Source organism: Lepidochelys kempii, chromosome 3 (genome assembly GCF_965140285.1).
Source record: "Lepidochelys kempii isolate rLepKem1 chromosome 3, rLepKem1.hap1, whole genome shotgun sequence".
Taxonomy (NCBI): Eukaryota; Metazoa; Chordata; order Testudines; family Cheloniidae; genus Lepidochelys; species Lepidochelys kempii.
The window spans coordinates 116,051,835-116,070,008 of record NC_136382.1 but is presented as its reverse complement, the minus strand read 5'-3'; the positions used below and the strand labels follow the sequence as shown (position 1 = coordinate 116,070,008).

General features: G+C 42.2%; 1 protein-coding gene and 1 long non-coding RNA gene across 5 annotated transcripts in view; one reads left to right on the top strand and one right to left on the bottom strand.

Annotated features, from left to right (window-relative positions):
• LOC140909127 (uncharacterized) overlaps positions 1 to 4,569 on the top strand; it is a 34,356-nt gene extending 29,787 nt beyond the window's left edge. For all 3 annotated transcript variants that reach the window (XR_012158091.1, XR_012158090.1, XR_012158092.1), the window contains one exon: positions 4,348 to 4,569. This is a non-coding gene — a long non-coding RNA (uncharacterized LOC140909127). The remainder of the gene's footprint in view (positions 1 to 4,347) is intronic.
• Positions 1 to 18,174, bottom strand: part of ESR1 (estrogen receptor 1) — a 257,789-nt gene that overhangs the window by 230,586 nt on the left and 9,029 nt on the right. The window lies entirely within an intron of this gene.

Here is an 18,174-nt window from a genome sequence, read left to right as displayed (position 1 = left end):
TGAGGGTGGTACCAAAAGGCTCAGCAGATCTTTTGTGACTATGTAGGCCTTCAGGGTGGTTGGTACTGTAAAGGGCCTTTACCTCACTGTGAGCAGTGGTGACAGCTCACTGTCTGCGCCAAGGAAGTAGTCAGCCTCAACAGTCCCAGAATGGAAACCAGAGTCAACAGCTCTGCTCTCAGAGAGCCACTACAATGCGGTACTGGGGGGCAATGGGCCAAAGGGCACAGTCTACCTTTGATACCAGAGTAGCTAGTCTCTTCGGTTGAGGAATCCCATACCTAGTATTTTGATGTCGAAGCTGAGGCTTTGGAGGCTGAGGGTGCCTCTTTCAGGACTGCTCTGACGAGGGGGTTCTCCTTCTGTCTTTGTCCTCAGGCCAGGCGAGGGGAGCATTTCAGGCAGGAGTGATCAAGAAACGCTCTTGTTCCAACCAAGCAGACGCCAATGCTGGGTGAAGAGTGGTCTCCACGAGGATGTACCCGAGACACTCTTCTCTTTGCCTGTTAATTCTCATCTTGAAGCCCTGGCAAATCAAATACTTGTCCCTGATGTGATCCTTACCCAAGCACTTCAAAACAGCAAGCATGAGGATCACTCAAGGGCTTCAGTTTGTGACACCAAGAGCAGAACTTGAAACCAGGGGACCTTGGCATAGGATCCCCAGTACTCAACCCACTAACTATTAATAACAGGAATAATGGGGGGGGAAGAAGTCCAAGGAGCTCCAAGTGAGTATCACTATTACTAGATAGACAACTCACTATAAAGGCATGTTCACAGAAGCAATACGCTGACAGCTCACATCAACTACCAACAATGGATGCTATAAAAGAACTGAAGGATGGGTGACTCTGCCCTTTATATCCTTGGCTCAGAGCATGAGGCATACCAAGGCACTGGTGTGGCTGCCCCATGGGTACCACTAGGGAAAGCTCTCTGGCACTGGTGCACAAGACACATACACACCTAGTATAATGGTTATGTGCAAGCACTCGAAGAATTTACATATTTCTTTAACATTTGTTGTGAAATGTAGAAGTATGCAGTTATGCTCCCCCCCGTCCCCTCCAGGAATGTGCTGCTTCTGCTGCAGAGGTAACAGAGCTGGTAGCTGTGGGTCTCAGGAATAATTATCACACAGTCTCTCATTGACAGCAGTAGGACCCAATGCACATGCAGACTGAGGGCATCCCAGGAAGGAGCAGGAGAGCAGCATACATGGAGAAGCTTGGACATAGGGGAGGGAGATACTACAGGGGGATAAGAAGGAGCAGCGATTAAGGTCTCAGTGAGTAATGCACAGTTGTGTCACCAGCGGAGAAGCTGCAGAATGACAGCAGGAGGGCATTTCAGAGGCTAACGTGTGTGGTGAAAGAGAGGGGAATAGGTAGGGGGAATATGAAAAGGACCAAGGAGGAATAAGGAAGGAAGGCAAAGCAAGATCTCCCAGCCCTGATCTACACTACAAACTTATGTCAGTTTAACTTACATCACTTAGGGGTGTGAAAAATCCATACCTCAGAGCAATGTAGTTATACTGACCTAACTCTGGTGTAGACAGCGCTATGTCAACTGGAGGGCTTCTCAGGGAGGGGAAGTACCTATGCCAGTGAGAGAAGCTCTCTCAGTGCAGGTAGCATCTTTGCTAGTGCTCAGCCTCTGGGAAGATTGGTTGCTGAGAAAATGATAACTGTAAAACAACAGCCATCCTATCTGAATCACTGTAAGGCAACCAGTGCTCTGTGGACACAGTGGAAGCCATATGCCAGTTCAGAATGGTTAGTGTGGCTAGAGTTGGCTGGAGATTTTTCTGGCAGAAAATACTGATTAATCAAACCCAAAATGTTTCACAACATTGTCTCAGGGTGACAACCTTCATCGAATTGCAGGCAGGATTCTGTCAGAACCCTGCTTGGTTTCTGGGAAACCTGATCCAAAATCTGCAGCTCAGGGGCAGCCCCAGCAAATGAGCTGTGTGCCCATTACATGATAAAGTGATGCAGATTAAATGAGTCAAAGAGCAAGGAAAAAGCTTTATTTTCCCAACAACCTGAACCATTTGTATCAGTTTAAGACAATGAAGATTTTGGTTCAAATACCCTATTGTAAATAGGTTATAAAATCAAATTTTCCTCTTCTGGTTACCAAGAAAAAGTGAACAGAGGTGCTGAAATGAACTCTACAAATTCTTCTAAAAGCATTTTATTTTATTGATGCTTCCCAGAATATGCTAACATTCTGTGAAGTTAGTTGGCAATTTATAGGTGTACGTTTTAGTTTGCAATTGAAATATAACAGTCATTCCAAGAGAAAAGGAACATTTATTCTTCAAGTCCCGCACAAAAAGCCTTGAAGAGCAAATTTGAGTTATTTGAGTTTTCAGATACTATCTCTTAAAAAAAGAAACAGGCATAGAGCAAGCAGCTGTCACAAAGTAGGAGGTAACATCAGTGCTCTGATGTACAAAGAAGGGAGTAAGGTTCATGGCTTCAAGTGCATGAGTTTCAGTGATTTTGCAAGAGCCCATAAACCTTGACAAAACAGAACAGCTATTCCCTTACATTTTACATTTCGCTTCCATTTCCATGGTATATTTCTCAGTGTCTCACAATCTGCTTTTCCAGTACTGCAAGACCAATATTTTTTACAAAGTGGGAGAAAACAGATCTCTCTTTTTAGTGTAACCTCCAGCTTTTTTTCCCCTGCTAGTAATGTAATTAGTGCACCTGCACAGCTGTCTTACTTCTGCTATCATTAACCCAGGAGTTAGACTTTAAAAAGAAACATTTCATAGCTGTTTGTAACTTTGTGGTTTTGAGGCTCTTTGATGTCACTATCATTACAAAGTGCAGCCCCTTTTGCAATACAAGAGACTTCTTTCTAATGCTATCGTCAGACACTGTGGATGAACCCATCGCCAAGAATAGTAACCTTGATAGCATAAAGTCGGCTTGTGTAACTCATACTTCAGGGTCAAAAATATTGTAGGGAAAGAAAAGGAGAAGGGAGGAGGAGAAGTAGGAGGAGGGAAAGAGATTGAAAAGGGAGGGTAGGGGAGGAAGAGAGCCAAGCAGGGAAAGTATATGAGAAAGCAATGTGGAACTTGTCGACAGGATGAAGAAAAAAAGTATAAAGTGAAGAGAAGAGAGGGAAGTAAAAAGCAAGATAAAAGAGTAAGAGTGGTAATGAAAAAGCAACAAGATGGAACCAGGGCCCTGGCCCAGCAAAGCACTTAGGTATGTGTTTAACTTCAACCATATTATTAAATCCACTGAAGTTTACCATTCATTTAAAATTTAAGCACATGCTTATGTTCTCTGCTGGCTAACTAGGGACAAAGGAGAAAAGGGAAGAAGAGAAATAGGTGAAGAACTAATGATGTAGACAAAAAGAAAAAGAACAGTTGAAGGAGAGTAAAAATATAACTTGCTTTGTCATATAGCACCCCTGCTTTGTGATTTGGAGGTATTGCAATGTACTGGCAAGTGGGAGGCCTGGGTTTATAGACCCTTAATTAAAGGGGCAATGGCACTTGGGAGAAGTGCATAGGCTCAGAGAGGAGGGTGAAAGGCTGCAAGGACTCCAGAGACTACTGACACCTTAAAAACACAGTATCTTGAGGGTAAAGCTGCTCCACTCCTGTCACAAATCCTATTACAGCCTTTGAGATTCTGCCTCACAAAGTCTAAACTGAAAATGTAACAAAAAATAATTGAATTAAATTGTTCATTTTGGCTTGAATAAAAACATTGCCATGTATATCTCAAACTGACTAACATGCATCCTAAATGACAGTATATTGAGTTGGGTGAGGTGCAGGTTATTTAATAACTTATTTACTATCTGGGAGAGGAAATAAATAGCACATCAATGACAATTGCGGAATAAGCTAAATTGAGAGGAGCAGTAAATCCCAGGAAAAACAGAGAAATAATATCAGGGGCCCTTTAAAAACTGTGAATGTAAGTAGAAAATAAAATAAGATTGAACTTGGAAAAACGCAGCTTTTGAATTCTGAATAGATGAGCAGGTTGGAAGAAATGTACAGGTACAGAAACATTCTCTCAAGAAGCTAAACAGAACTCTACAGCATTAAAACTGAAATGGTCACTAACAATATCTTCTCTTTGTACAGCTTTAACTTCCCTGGGAAAAGCTCTTCTGCACTTCAGTTGGTCTTAAACTTCCTTTGGATTGTACTTCTTACTGCCCAACAGTTTACTCAATTAAGGGGAAAGGTCCCCCAGTCATCTCCGCGTACTTTCACCCATTCCTATATCTCCCTTGTTTTTTCTTCTTTCTCTGTCAGTGTTCCCTGTCCTAACCCACTCTATTACTTTTCAGAATGGCACTGCTAATGAACATAATGAACAACTGGCCCAACAGCCTCGTTTGGAACAATACCTCCTATTTGAACTTTCCTGTTGAGCAAAACTCTCTATTTAACACTGTTTTAAATGTGTTTTTCAGTATGTGAACATCACTCTACCTTACATAAACACCAGTACTGAAACTATGACCTCAGCCTTCCACTTTCCTACACAAGCTAATACATCAAGGGAAAAATCATCTTAAACATATATACTTAATGGGTGGAGTAAGAAGGAAACTTTGTAAGCAGAAACACCGAAAGATACATCATGATAAAGCAAATAAGAAATTAATGATGTGTTTGCAATGTGATAAATGTGATCACAGCTACAACAAAATGACGATATGATTTTAGGATCTATATGCTATGGCATCATGTCGCAAAGCAGGACGGTAATAGTCTTGCTCTATATATGATTCTGGTGATACTATACCTGTAGTAAGATTTTCACTCCCACCGGCTTCTTTATATCAAATGTAAAGGCCAGAGAGAATAAGTGTTCTAACTGGGAAGGAACAAGTTGAAGAGGACAGGTCACTGATACAGAGCAATCTAGATCACTTGGTAAGCTGTGCGCAATATGTGTTTTAATATATCCAAATGTAAAGTCATACATCTAGAATCAAAGATTGCAGGCCATATTTAAGAACTGGGCACTCTATCATGACAAGCATTAACTTTGAAAAAGACTTGGCGATCATAGTTGATAACCAGTGAAACCTAAGCTCCCAGTGGGACACTGTGGCTAAAATGTCTAATACAATCCTTGGATGTATAAACAAGAGAATATTGAGCAGGAGTAGACAGATTATGTTACTTCTTTATTTGGCTCTTGTGTGACCACTACTGGACTACTGGGTCCATAGGTGCCAACTCTGTGGGTGCTCTGGGGCTGGAGCACCTTGGGGAAAAATTGGTGGGTGCTCTGCACCCACCAGCAGCTCCCCGCCCCGCCCCAGCTCACCTCCGCCTCCTCCCCTGAGCGCATCACGGCTCCGCTTCTCCCCCTTGCTCCCAGCTGTTTCATGTGGCAAACGCTGGGAGGGAGAGGGGAAGAGGGGGAAAGCGGCACGCTCGGGGTAGAGGCGGGGCCAGGGCAGGGATTTGGGGAAGGGGTCCAATATGGGCAGGGATGGGATGGAGTTGGGGCGGGGATTTTGGGGAAGGCATTGGAATGGGGGAGAAGGGGTGGAGTTGGGGCGGGGCCAGGGGAGCACGAGCGCTCACTGGCGCCGGGAAAAGTTGGCTCCTATGACTGGGTCCAGTTCTGGTGTCCACAATACAAGAAAGACAGTGAATAAATTGGAGAGGGTTCAGAGAAGACCCATGAGAATGATTAAACAACTGGAAAACATGCTTTATACTGAAAGACACAAGGAGATCTCTCTCTTAAACTTAACAACAAGAATGTTAAGGATGATTTGATCACAGTCTATAAGTACCTATAAGGAGAAGAGACATTTGATAACAAAGGTATACCAAGATCCAATGGCAGGAAGTTGATGCTAGGCAATGTCATAGTAGAAATAAGGTGCAAAATTTTATCAGTGAGAACAATTTACCAAGGACTGTGGCAGATTCTCCATCACCGGCAATTTTTAAATCAAGATAGGAAGATTTTCTAAAAGATATGTTGTAGTTCTAACAGTAATTAATTCAGGAAGTTCTATGGCCTATGTTATATAGGAAGTTAGACTAAATAAGCACAATGGTCCCTTCTGGCCTCTTAATCTATGAAAAAGGGACCTTAAGAGCCCCATATCCACTAGGAAAGAATTCCCCTGGTACAGGCACTGCAGAAGACTGCTTTAAGACTGCTTTCCAAGCACCATCTTGCAAGCCCCATCACAGGGTGTATGCAGGAGGCAAAAGCTGAGGTGGGAGGGATATGCCATATATGGGGCCACAGCACACAATGGTGTAGAGGCTCTGGACAGAGCTGCCACCCTTGGAGAAGCCCAGAGAAGATGCCATAATTTAGACAGTCCTCCAGAGATCTTTCTCGCTCACTCTCTCATACTTCATGTGTGTGTGTTATCATGAAAGGTGCTGAACCTAGGAGACAAAAGTTGTCTATCTACTGAACAGGTGTGACATGAACTGTAAGAGTTCAAGCTTCCCATATTCGCCTACTACTATCCCTCAGACCTGACCTGGACTTATGTGAAGGAGAATGTCATTCAGTTCCCAGGCCAGTTCAACCTTTGGCATCTTTGCCGAAGTTGCAAAAGTACACACTGTAATGGTGGCATTTTCTCATGTGAATATCAATCTGGAGTGGGATCCCCAACAATTTCACAGGACTCACCAAGGTACAATATATGGTAGCAACTTTCAGTCGCAACAAACCTTGGCTAATTTTAAGCTATTTTCTCTGGAAGAATGAGTGTTCAAGATTCACTAAAGATGCCTACTCTTTCTTCTCTGTTTTGTTTTTTAACCTCCTGGCTATTTTACAAATCCAAAGCTTGGGTTCAAGGATGCTACATTGCCCCACAGCTAAAAATAGGAATTTGTTGATGACATCATGTATTACATTGCCCAGGCCTAAAATCTCTGTCCTGAACATAATTAATTAATTGTCAGTGTTTTGTCTAGCTGTCAGTCATTTGAGACTTAGAAGGTCAAATGTGCTTCGTAGTTTCCTTGACAGAGCCTAGGATTTATCCATTAGGTACGAAAACAAAACCTTCGTTATACATGATTTCTCTACCTTTTCATCAAAACATCACTTTATTTCAATACATGGTGCTTAAACCATTGCTCTCTTGAGTCCCCACTGATTTTGCACTTAGCTATCTTTCTCTGTTGCATTTCTAAAGGCTTCTCCCTGTAAAACAAGAGATAGTGTATCCTTGCTATTACTATGTTTTGAGAGAAAAAGCTCAAGGAAGAAAATGAAGTATTAAAAAAACAATCCAGTGCTGTGCCAACTGTCACTCCAGAAGGTAAAATGTGCATGTGCCCCTGCCCCCTTTAAAAAAAACAGAACAGTTTTTCTATGCTGAACATACTGTAACATGAAAATAAAAGACTGTCCAAGAAAATGATGTGCTAACAAAATAATAAAAATATATTTATTGGTGCCATTAATCCCCAGGTTCTTTAAAAGTTATATATATACACAAACACCACTGACATGCAACCATGTCTGGCGCAGAACACAGCAGCTGTTGAACAGTGCATAGCAACACGACAACCGTTTAGAACAAGAAGCGAATCCAAGTGAAATGCATGTAATGGGAACTGAAAGGAGAATTTGAGCTAGCACAATCTAACAATCCAAATTGTAAATTGGCCAGGATACTGGAATTAAAACCCTTACTCTTGTGAAAAGTGCCATGGGATTTTTACTGAGCATGAGCAGTCAAGATCTCTGTTTTCTATCTCATCCAAAAGTGGGATATAATGGCAGGACATCAGTGCCTATATTAAAAGGGCCCTTTTCACAAAGCCAGAAATCGTTAACAGCAATAGAAATAGAATGATTTATTGGCAGGATAGGGATATTGCTTGGCAATGATCATGGATAAACATACAACAGAGCTCTCTGAGTTTTCTTGGAGGGGATTAAGGAGTTGCTTAATTATAGTAATATAACAAATAATTACATCAGAAACAGAATGTTGTGCATAGAGATGAGCCCAAAATCATTTATCTGAACCCCACCATCCCAAATTCATGGGTTCAGATAAAATGGGACATGACTATAAGACACCCCGGGTTTTAGTTTTGCAAAACAAAATCCCTACTACCTAGTTTGCAAGACCTAATCCAGTTTTGCATACCTCCCTCAAAAATACAAAGCTGAAAAGAACCATAATCGTTCATCCTGCACCCACACAACTTTCAGGGGGCTGATAAAATTAAACACATATGTGAGCCACCACTGATTTTGGATTTGAAAAATTAAAATCCAATTAATGTTGACTTTCAAAGCTGCCTCCAGTTGTGACCCTGTCTCTAGCTGTCCCTCTGGAAGGGTCTATTACTAAGGCTACAATTTTGTCATGGGTATTTTTTAGTAAAAGTCACAGAGGGGTCACGGGCAATAACCAAAAAGTCATGGCCAGTGACCTGTTTTACTAAAAATACCCCTACCTAAATCTTCAGTGCTGAGGAGGGGTGCTCCAGCAGACACTGTTGCTCCTCCAAGTTGGGGGCAGCCCAGAGCCTCGCTGCCACTGCTCCGGGTAAGGAGCAACCTGGGGCCCCACCACTGCTGCTGCTCCTCGGGGCGGGGGCAGCCTGGGTCGCCACTGCTGCTCCCAGACCGCTGCTCCCTGACAGTGCCCAGGACCAGTTGCCTGGGGCTGTTGGAGCAGCGGTCGGTGGAGCTGGCTCCGAGGCTGCCCCAGCTGCTCGGGCGGCCCTGGGGTCAGCCGCACTAGCCGCTGCGGAAGTCATGGAAGTTCCAGAAAGTCACGGAGGTCACAGAAGTCACGGAATCCATGACTTCTGTGACCTCCGTGAAAGACTCACAGCCTTACTTATTACATATGGACTGAAGATACAGACAGAGAATTAGACAGCACAGAAACTATCCTGATTAACCTGGCCATGAAATTGTATCAGTTTTGCCAGAGAACTGGAGGACAGTTTGGTGAAAGAGAATGCAGAAGTACAAAAATCCCTAACCACCATGGAATTTAATAGGAATCTACATAAGAATTAGAGTTGCCACCTGACCTGTTTTTGACAAGCCTGGATGTTTTTTTCTAGTGCCTTGTTGGTTGCTGGTCACAAGATGTCATTTTTCAGGTTATTTGTGCACTCATGTCACAGCTAGATGTGCACCAGAGCTGCCCATCTAGCACCCAGATCCTGCTTTGCATGTGCCAGAGGCAGACACTAGCCAATTGGGAATTTGCACTCAAGTCCTGTCCCCGAAACCCTCCAAATCTTGTATAATTTTCTGAAAGTTGAGGCCCTCAGCATGGTTCCCCTCCAGTTCTAGGACGTGGCCCTGCCCGGAGACAGGTCCTGCCTCTCCTGGGAAGTGGCCCCACCCTCAGGCTGGTCCCACCTTTCTTGGGACAAGGTCTTTCCCACACACCAGCCAGTTTCAGTGCCTCACAGGTGCCAACCCTAATAAGATTCCAATATTGTCCCTCTGAAGCATGTTTAGAATGTCTATAAGTCAGTGTCAAGGGATGGAAACAGCTACAGGCATGGTTTTTTCTACTCACAAATCTTCCCTTGTTCAAAATGGCTACCATCTCCAATTACTGTCAATGGACCTCAAGTCACTAAGATGGCCACCATTTGCCTACAGTTCATTTGCATATAGAAGTGAAGCTGTCCTTAATAAAGTTGGCTGCCACCTCCCAGTGTCTGCAATGAGACTGAACACAGGCCCACACACAAACACCACTCTGCCACTCTGTTTCAGGGGCTAGACGGAACACAGGGACTGTGAGGAGCAGAAGGGACGCTATGAAAGATTGATGGGAAAAGTTGGAGGAGCAGATTATGGCATTGCAAGGGGATGGGGTGCAGGCAGGTGTGGGGGCAGGAGGGACCTGAGAGGGGTAATGACAATAGTGGAGGATTGGAAGATTGAGGGGATGAAATGGCAGCTCCCCCAACTGCAGGGAAAGGGAGTCTCCTCTGAGAACCATGGAAAGGCCGCGTTCAGTGTTGCCAACACTCACAAATTGATAGTGAGTCATAGGATTTTGGTGCCTGCAGGAGGAGCTATTGTGATGTCATGAGAAGTTCCTCTGATCCTGTGATTTTCAGGGTAGCACTCAGGCAAAGTTCTGTGCAAGAGTCTCAGGGCTAAGGAACAGACCTGCTCTGCCAATGAGACCTGCCTTCATGTATGGTCCTCCTAGAGTAAATAGAGGATCCCAGGGCAGCAAAAGACAAGAGAGGGTGAAGTTGGGGAAGTGGTGCAGCTGGGACCCAGGCAGAGCAGAAGCTCCTGAGCAACAGGAGGCAGGGGCAGTGCTTAATTTGTGCCAGGGCTTGTTGGGACTCAGATCCAGCACCTCTAGGCTTGGCAGTTCATATAGCCCCAGCACATCTGGGGTTGCCACATCAGTTAAACCATTAAATGATTGCTTGAGCCCCGGCACCTGTTCCATTTCAGTGGTCCCTGCTGCCTTTGGAATCTATGTTTAAGTTAGGTAATGTGAGCCAAAGCAGTCACATGTGTGCACACTGCAATTTGACAGTGTGCATGTTTTGGATGTGTAGTCTTTCTATAAAAGCGGCAAAGAGTCCTGTGGCACCTTATAGACTAACAGATGTATTGGAGCATAAGCTTTCGTGGGTGCATACTCACTTTGTCAGGTGCATGTAGTGGAAATTTCCAGAGGCAGGTATAAATATGGAAGCAAGAATTAGGCTAGGGATAACGAGGTTAGTTCAATCAGGGAGGATGTACATAGCAGAGGGGCATTGCTGGCACATAATCGCGTATATTACATTGGTGTCTATGGAGGTGAATGAACCGGTGATGGTGTGGCTGATCTGGTTAGGTCCTGTGATGGTGTCGCTGGTGTAGATATGTGGGCAGAGTTGGCATCAAAGTTTGTTGCATGGATTGGTTCCTGAGTTAGAGTTACTGTGGTGCGGTGTGTCATTGCTGGTGAGAATATGCTTCAGGTTGGCGGGTTGTCTGTGGGCGAGGACTGGCCTGCCTCCCAAGGCCTGTGAAAGTGGGGGATCGTTGTCCAGGATGGGTTGTAGATCACTGATGATGCAAGAGAATTAAAACCAATAGTAAAAGGTTCTATAGCCATATAAATAAGAAGAAAACAAAAAAAGAAGAAGTGGGACTGCTAAACACTGAGGATGGAGTGGAGGTCAAGGATAATCTAGGCATGGCCCAATATCTAAACAAATACTTTGCCTCAGTCTTTAATAAGACTAAAGAAGATCTTAGGGATAATGGTAGCATGACAAATGGGAATGAGGATATGGAGGTAGATATTACCATATCTGAGGTAGAAGCGAAACTCAAACAGCTTAATGGGACTAAATCGGGTGGCCCAGATAATCTTCATCCAAGAATATTAAAGGAATTGGCACACAAAATTGCAAGCCCATTAGCAAGAATTTTTAATGAATCTGTAAACTCAGGGGTTGTACCGTATGATTGGAGAATTGCTAACATAGTTCCTATTTTTAAGAAAGAGAAAAAAAATTATGCAAGGTCTTGGAAAAAATTTTGAAGGAGAAGGTAGTTAAGGACATTGAAGTCAATGGTAAATGGGACAAAATACAACATGGTTTTACAAAAGGTAGATCGTGCCAAACCAACCTGATCTCCTTCTTTGAGAAAGTAACAGATTTTTTAGACAAAGGAAACGCAGTGGATGTAATTTACCTAGATTTCAGTAAGGTGTTTGTTACGGTGCCACATGGGGAATTATTAGTTAAATTGGGTAAGATGGGGATCAACAGGAAAATTGAAAGGTGGATAAGGAATTGGTTAAAGGGGAGACTACAACAGGTCCTACTGAAAGGTGAACTGTCAGGCTGGAGAGAGGTTACCAGTGGAGTTCCTCAAGGATCAGTTTTGGGACCAATCTTATTTAATCTTTTTATTATTGACCTTGGCACAAAAAGTGGGAGTGTGCTGTCATAAATATAAAGGGAAGGGTAAACCCCTTTGAAATCCCTCCTGGCCAGGGGAAAGCTCCTCTCACTTGTAAAGGGTTAAGAAGCTAAAGGTAACCTCGCTGGCACCTGACCAAAATGACCAATGAGGAGACAAGATACTTTCAAAAGCTGGGAGGAGGGAGAGAAACAAAGGGTCTGTGTGTCTGTCTATATGCTGGTTTCTGCCAGGGATAGACCAGGAATGGAGTCTTAGAACTTTTAGTAAGTAATCTAGCTAGGTATGTGTTAGATCATGATTTCTTTAAATGGCTGAGAAAAGAATTGTGCTGAATAGAATAACTATTTCTGTCTGTGTATCTTTTTTGTAACTTAAGGTTTTGCCTGGAGGGGTTCTCTATGTTTTTTAATCTAATTACCTTGTAAGATATCTACCATCCTGATTTTACAGGGGGGATTTCTTTATTTCTATTTACTTCTATTTTTATTAAAAGTCTTCTTGTAAGAAAACTGAATGCTTTTTCATTGTTCTCAGATCCAAGGGTTTGGGTCTGTGGTCACCTATGCAAATTGGTGAGGCTTTTTACCAAACCTTATCCAGGAAGTGGGGTGCAAGGTTTTGGGAAGTATTTTGGGGGGAAAGACGCGTCCAAACAGCTCTTCCCCAGTAACCAGTATTAGTTTGGTGGTGGTAGCGGCAAGGACAAAGGGTGGAATATTTTGTACCTTGGGGAAGTTTTGACCTAAGCTGGTAAAGATAAGCTTAGGAGGTTTTTCATGCAGGTCCCCACATCTGTACCCTAGAGTTCAGAGTGGGGGAGGAACCTTGACATGTGCTAATAAAGTTTGCGGATGATACAAAGCTGGGAGGTATTGCCAATTTAGAGAAGGACCGGTATATCCTACAGGAGGATCTGGATGACCTTGGAAACTGGAGTAATAGTAATAGGATGAAATTTAATAGTGAGAAGTGTAAGGTCATGCATTTAGGGATTAATAACAAGAATTTTAGTTATAAGCTGGGGACGCATCAATTAGAAGTAACGCAGGAGAAGGACCTTGGAGTATTGGTTGATCATAGGATGACTATGAGCCGCCAATGTGATATGGCCATGAAAAAAGCTAATGCAGTCTTGGGATGCATCAGGAGAGGTATTTCCAGTAGGGATAAGGAGGTTTTAGTACCGTTATACAAGGCACTGGTGAGACCTCACCTGGAATACTGTGTGCAGTTCTGGTCTCCCATGTTTAAGAAGGATGAATTCAAACTGGAACAGGTACAGAGAAGGGCTACTAGGATGATCTGAGGAATGGAAAACCTATGCTCCAAGCTTATGCTCCAATATGTCTGTTAGTCTATAAGGTGCCACAGGACTCTTCCGCTTTTACAGATCCAGACTAACACGGCTACTCCTCTGATACTATTCTTTCTATGTTTGTTGCCTGATATTTTCTTCCATCAGTCACTGTCGCTTCACATGACTTTACAAATCACACCTGGGCAACAGCACAGGCTTTCAAGTATTAAAACTAATAAGATTCTACTCTAGAAAGCTTTAGAATTGCATTGAGAATTCTCTCCTCTCTGTACATTTTTGAACCATTATATACGATACAACGCTCCATTCAGTTCTATTGGAAATGGTTCAAAAATTCTTTAAGGAAAGGTTATCATTGTTTTAGGACTTTTCCATAAGGGAACTCTAGTCCGATTTTCAAATTAACTAAAAAGCTGGTTTTCAATTCCTAAAAAAAAAATCAGGTGAGAGTTTTCATTTGAAAAATCCAGAATGTTTTAAAATATGGCCCCAAAGATCAAAATCTGATCCTCATCCCCTTATTTACTGACCTAGTCTACCAAATAATGAAACGAAGACAACAACAAAAAAGTGCACGCAACCAAAATTTCAAACCTAAGGGTATGTCTGCATTGCAGTTGGGAGATGTGACTGCAGCACATGTGGAGCTAGTTTGATCTAGCTAGAGCAAAACTAATTCAGGGGGTTGGACGAGATGACCTCCTGAGGTCTCTTCCAACCCTGATCTTCTATGATTCTATGAATTCCAGTCCCAATAGCAGTGAAGCCATGGCAACACAGGTGACTGTACAGGCTAACCCTGCCCATCCAGGACCCTGGTTACATACTCAAGCATCCATTGTGCATACTCAAGGCCAAATTAACACATAGGCAAACTACGCACATGTCTAGGGCCCAAATTTGGGGAGAGCGGATGGAAATTAATGGAGATGCCAGTTTGGCTTGGCCAACCCCCACCCCCGATTCATGACTGGGCCAAATCTGAGTAGCGCTGCAACCCCATGCCCCATGTCAAAACATCACTCGCTTGAGTTTGGCCCAGCCACCCCTCCATCATGAAAAAGGGGTGTTTGGGAGCAATTTGAGCAAGAGTTATTACAACCTGGCACATGGTCATATTAGAAGGTAGGGAACCAGAAGCGTATGTTTGCCTAAGGCCCAGTGATGGATCAGGCCCTGCCCAAAGTGCCACAGTTTCACTGCTACTGTTACCCGAGCTAGCAAAATAAAAGCTAGCCCAGATATGTCTACACGTGCTTCAATCACATCTCCCAAATGCAGCGCAGACTTATTGTAGGAAATTATTAATGCAGTTAATTAGACCCAACTAAATTTAGCATATTATATGATGGGGGGGAACCCAGTATTTTTTGGATACCAAGAGATCAAAAGGCCGCACTGCTCAGGACAGAATGTACGGAATATGTAACTCCACTTCATAAACAAATGTAATGGAAATGTACCCTGTACATTTAGCAAATGTTCAATATCACATAGTATGATTTAAAATACTGCAAAAAATATGTCAAACTTTTTCTTTTTCAAACCAGCTAGTTGAAATGCTAACAAAATAGCTGACACAGACACTGTCTTAGTATGTGTTAATTTTATCCCAAACAATGAGAATTATTAGAATTTACAGCTTTAAAAAAATGACCAAGGAGGATTGGATATACTGGTAGAGAAGTCTAATGTGAACTTCCATGTGGAAAGAAGCACTGTATGAACTCCTATCACATTTTGCCAAGGGCGTCGTCACCACAAAAGAAGCAAGACTGGAAGAATTCAGTCAAAAGAGATATAGTCAAGTTCAGTTCATATTTTTAAACTTTACCTCTCTGTTACTAATAAATCACAACATGGGGCCCTGATTTAGAAATGAATTAAAATACATGCTTCATTTTAAACAGGTACTTATACCCCATTGAAATCAATGTGACTTTAGAATGTGGTTAAATGCTGTGAAGAATCAAAGCCTAGATTATTAAAGCAGAAAAAAATAGAAAAATCTAATTTGCTTTTCCAAAGGGAATTTGAGTTAAAACTGCTCACTGTCCTTTTTCTATTTAAAATTGATGTTCATGTATTACTACCTGTTAATGCTTTTGTGAAACAAGTTAAATAAGCTTTCTGTATTTTCATGCTTTGGTGTTTCTATTTTATAAGTGAAGATGTTTTTACTTTGATTTTACATGTCACTGTTTTTGCTGTTTATTTAAACTTGCTAAATTGTCCCACATTTGTCTCCCCCATCCCACAGGCCCACTAGGTTGTCCTGCATACAGCAAAGTTGTGCAGTGATGTATTTCTTTCTTTTGCTATATAGCATGTTGCTCTAGCCAATAATGGCCACTCTGAAAAGTGCTTCCTCACTTCCTTTCCCGGCTCTCTGTGTTTCCCTTGCTGGCTCCTGTAACCCTTGTTCAGCCTGTGCCATGTTCCTTGCTGCAATAAGCAGTTGTACTCAAATACGGTAACATGGCAGCACACAAGAAATGTGCATGGGTGGGTGTTGATCCTCTAGCCCCACTTTTTCCACTCACCCTCTGCCTGCAATGGTCCAGTCTCAACCACAATCCTTTCTCTCCCTGAATTTCTTCATATCCTCTCTGGACCTGTCACCCTCCCCCTTGGCTGCCTCCTGAGGGTGGAACATGCAACTGTTCAGAACCAGAAAGCAGCAAGTCTGGCCACCTATTCCTCTCTACTAGATGCCTCTGTTCGGTACGCTGAGAGGCTCAGTGGGCCTGAGTGACTCAATACAGGTAGCACTGAGAAGGGAGAGGTTAGAGAAACCTTTGGCTGCCTGAGCAGAAACCCAGAAGTAATCTCTAGCAGCCAGGAGGAGGAGCTGAACGGGACACCTTGCTCGTTATCTGCTTCACTTTTTATGAGTGACATCTCAGCTGGCTGGAGTGAGACAGTGACAGCTTGGACGTGTCTGATGGTCATTCCAGATGAGTAGCACTTGTCAAGTTTAAGTGAGGTGAAACCAAGATTAGAGGAGGACATAACATGAGGGGGAAAAATATTTTAGAATTCATACATGCGTGACTTCTGATCTCACTCCCACTGGTTTTATGGTGTGGTCTAATCTCACAGCTATGATTTTTGTTCATTTTTCTAATGAAACTGAAAGTAAAGGAGGAGGCGAATGGATAAGCAGCAAAGAAATTGCAATAGCAGAAAACAAGGAATCAGGAACAGAAGTGATAACAGATCCTCCAATTAATTAAGTTTTATTTATCATTTGTGTACTACATTGTATTGCTGTTTCATGGAAAAACTGACACATTTCTTTTAATTTGGGAGTAGATGGGAAAGTGCTCAGATGCCACTGTACTGAATAAGTAGATGGATCGTGTTATTCAGCTGTTAATGTGACTTGTCTCACTATTCTGGATATGTTAAAGTTAGGCCCCCTGCTCTGGTAGGAGCTGAGCACCTCCTACATAGTGCAGATCATCCTCAATTACTCATGAAGTCAGTGGGAGTTGAGGGCACTCAACACCAGGGAGGAATTGCTCAGGATCTTGAAGGAAAGGGTTTGTTATGTTAAATGAAACTAGAAATATACTTTAAAATGTTATGAACAACCATATTTGTTTAAATGGCAAAAACTGAATACATTCCCATTCCCAGCCTGTGCAACTTGGACACAAAGGAGTTACCACCAAATACAATTGTCCCTGACTTCACACTCAAAATGTTAGTAAATCTATTTGCTTCCTGATGCTCACTCAACTTGAATAATGCAAATAGTCTTCTCTTTCTAATTTGTTTTTATTTCTGAATATCATGCACTAGCACATGGCAATTGTGTTTGGGTTTCCAACACCACAGGGGGGAATACTGAAATCAAATACATCAGATATCTGAATACATGGCTACCTTTCATCACGTACGTTGAAATGAGAAGCTGGATTAAAAAGCCTCACCGATTTATTTCCTTATTAAGATTCCAAAACCTCCCGTTTGTTTTGTACAACATCTGCTTTGTACTCTTTGACAATAACCCAGTTGATCACTTTTTCTTTTGGTTTATTATCTTGATGTTTTCATTTGGATTTATGAAATTTTGGTGTTATTGTTTTGGACCATATTAAAAATAAAATAAAAACGTCTTTTCATTTCAATTTAAACAATTAATGAAAAAAAATCTATTCATATTAAGTCTGAGAATGTTTATGTCACAAGCAAAAAAGTAAATAAAACCCCCAAATTATGGACCCTGAAACATCCAGTTAAACAGAACTAAAATGCACAGAGTCATGCCTTCTGCTGTACAATACTGAAAAACTGCTAAGAGATACGTCTGGGCTTCTTTTTATCACTTTTCTTCTGTGAAATTGGTTCATGATATGTACGTGAGATATGCCTCATGATTAAGTATATATCTTAGCTACACAAAAATAAATACATAAATAAGGTAACAAGCTCTGATGGTGGCATTTGCACCTAAAAGTGCTGCAACATGGGGCCTGATCTGAAGGCCATTGAAGTCAATAGAAAGATGCCAGTTAACTTCTTCAGGTGTTGGATCAGGCGCTCACTACAAAGTTTACTTTCAAATTCTATGCAAAACCCAAAACTATCAATTGGTATCCCCCCATACTGACTTACAAAACAAAAATAGGCCTATAAAGATTATCTGTAAGCTTCAAAAAGTGTGTCTGTAATTTGCCAAAATAATGAAGTAGTCAAGGGAAAAAAACTATGTATGTGTGTGCTACCCAGGAAAATAAATACGTATTATCTCAGAAAAAAAAGGCCCAGTATGCGAAAAGAAGGCTCAAAATACTTAAGAGATAATCTTCACTTATTAAGCTGAAAATTTTGTCCCAGAAATCCTATTAATGGAAAAACTGATGCTCAGATAAAGACCCTCAGCTTGGGTTAAAGAATGTACCC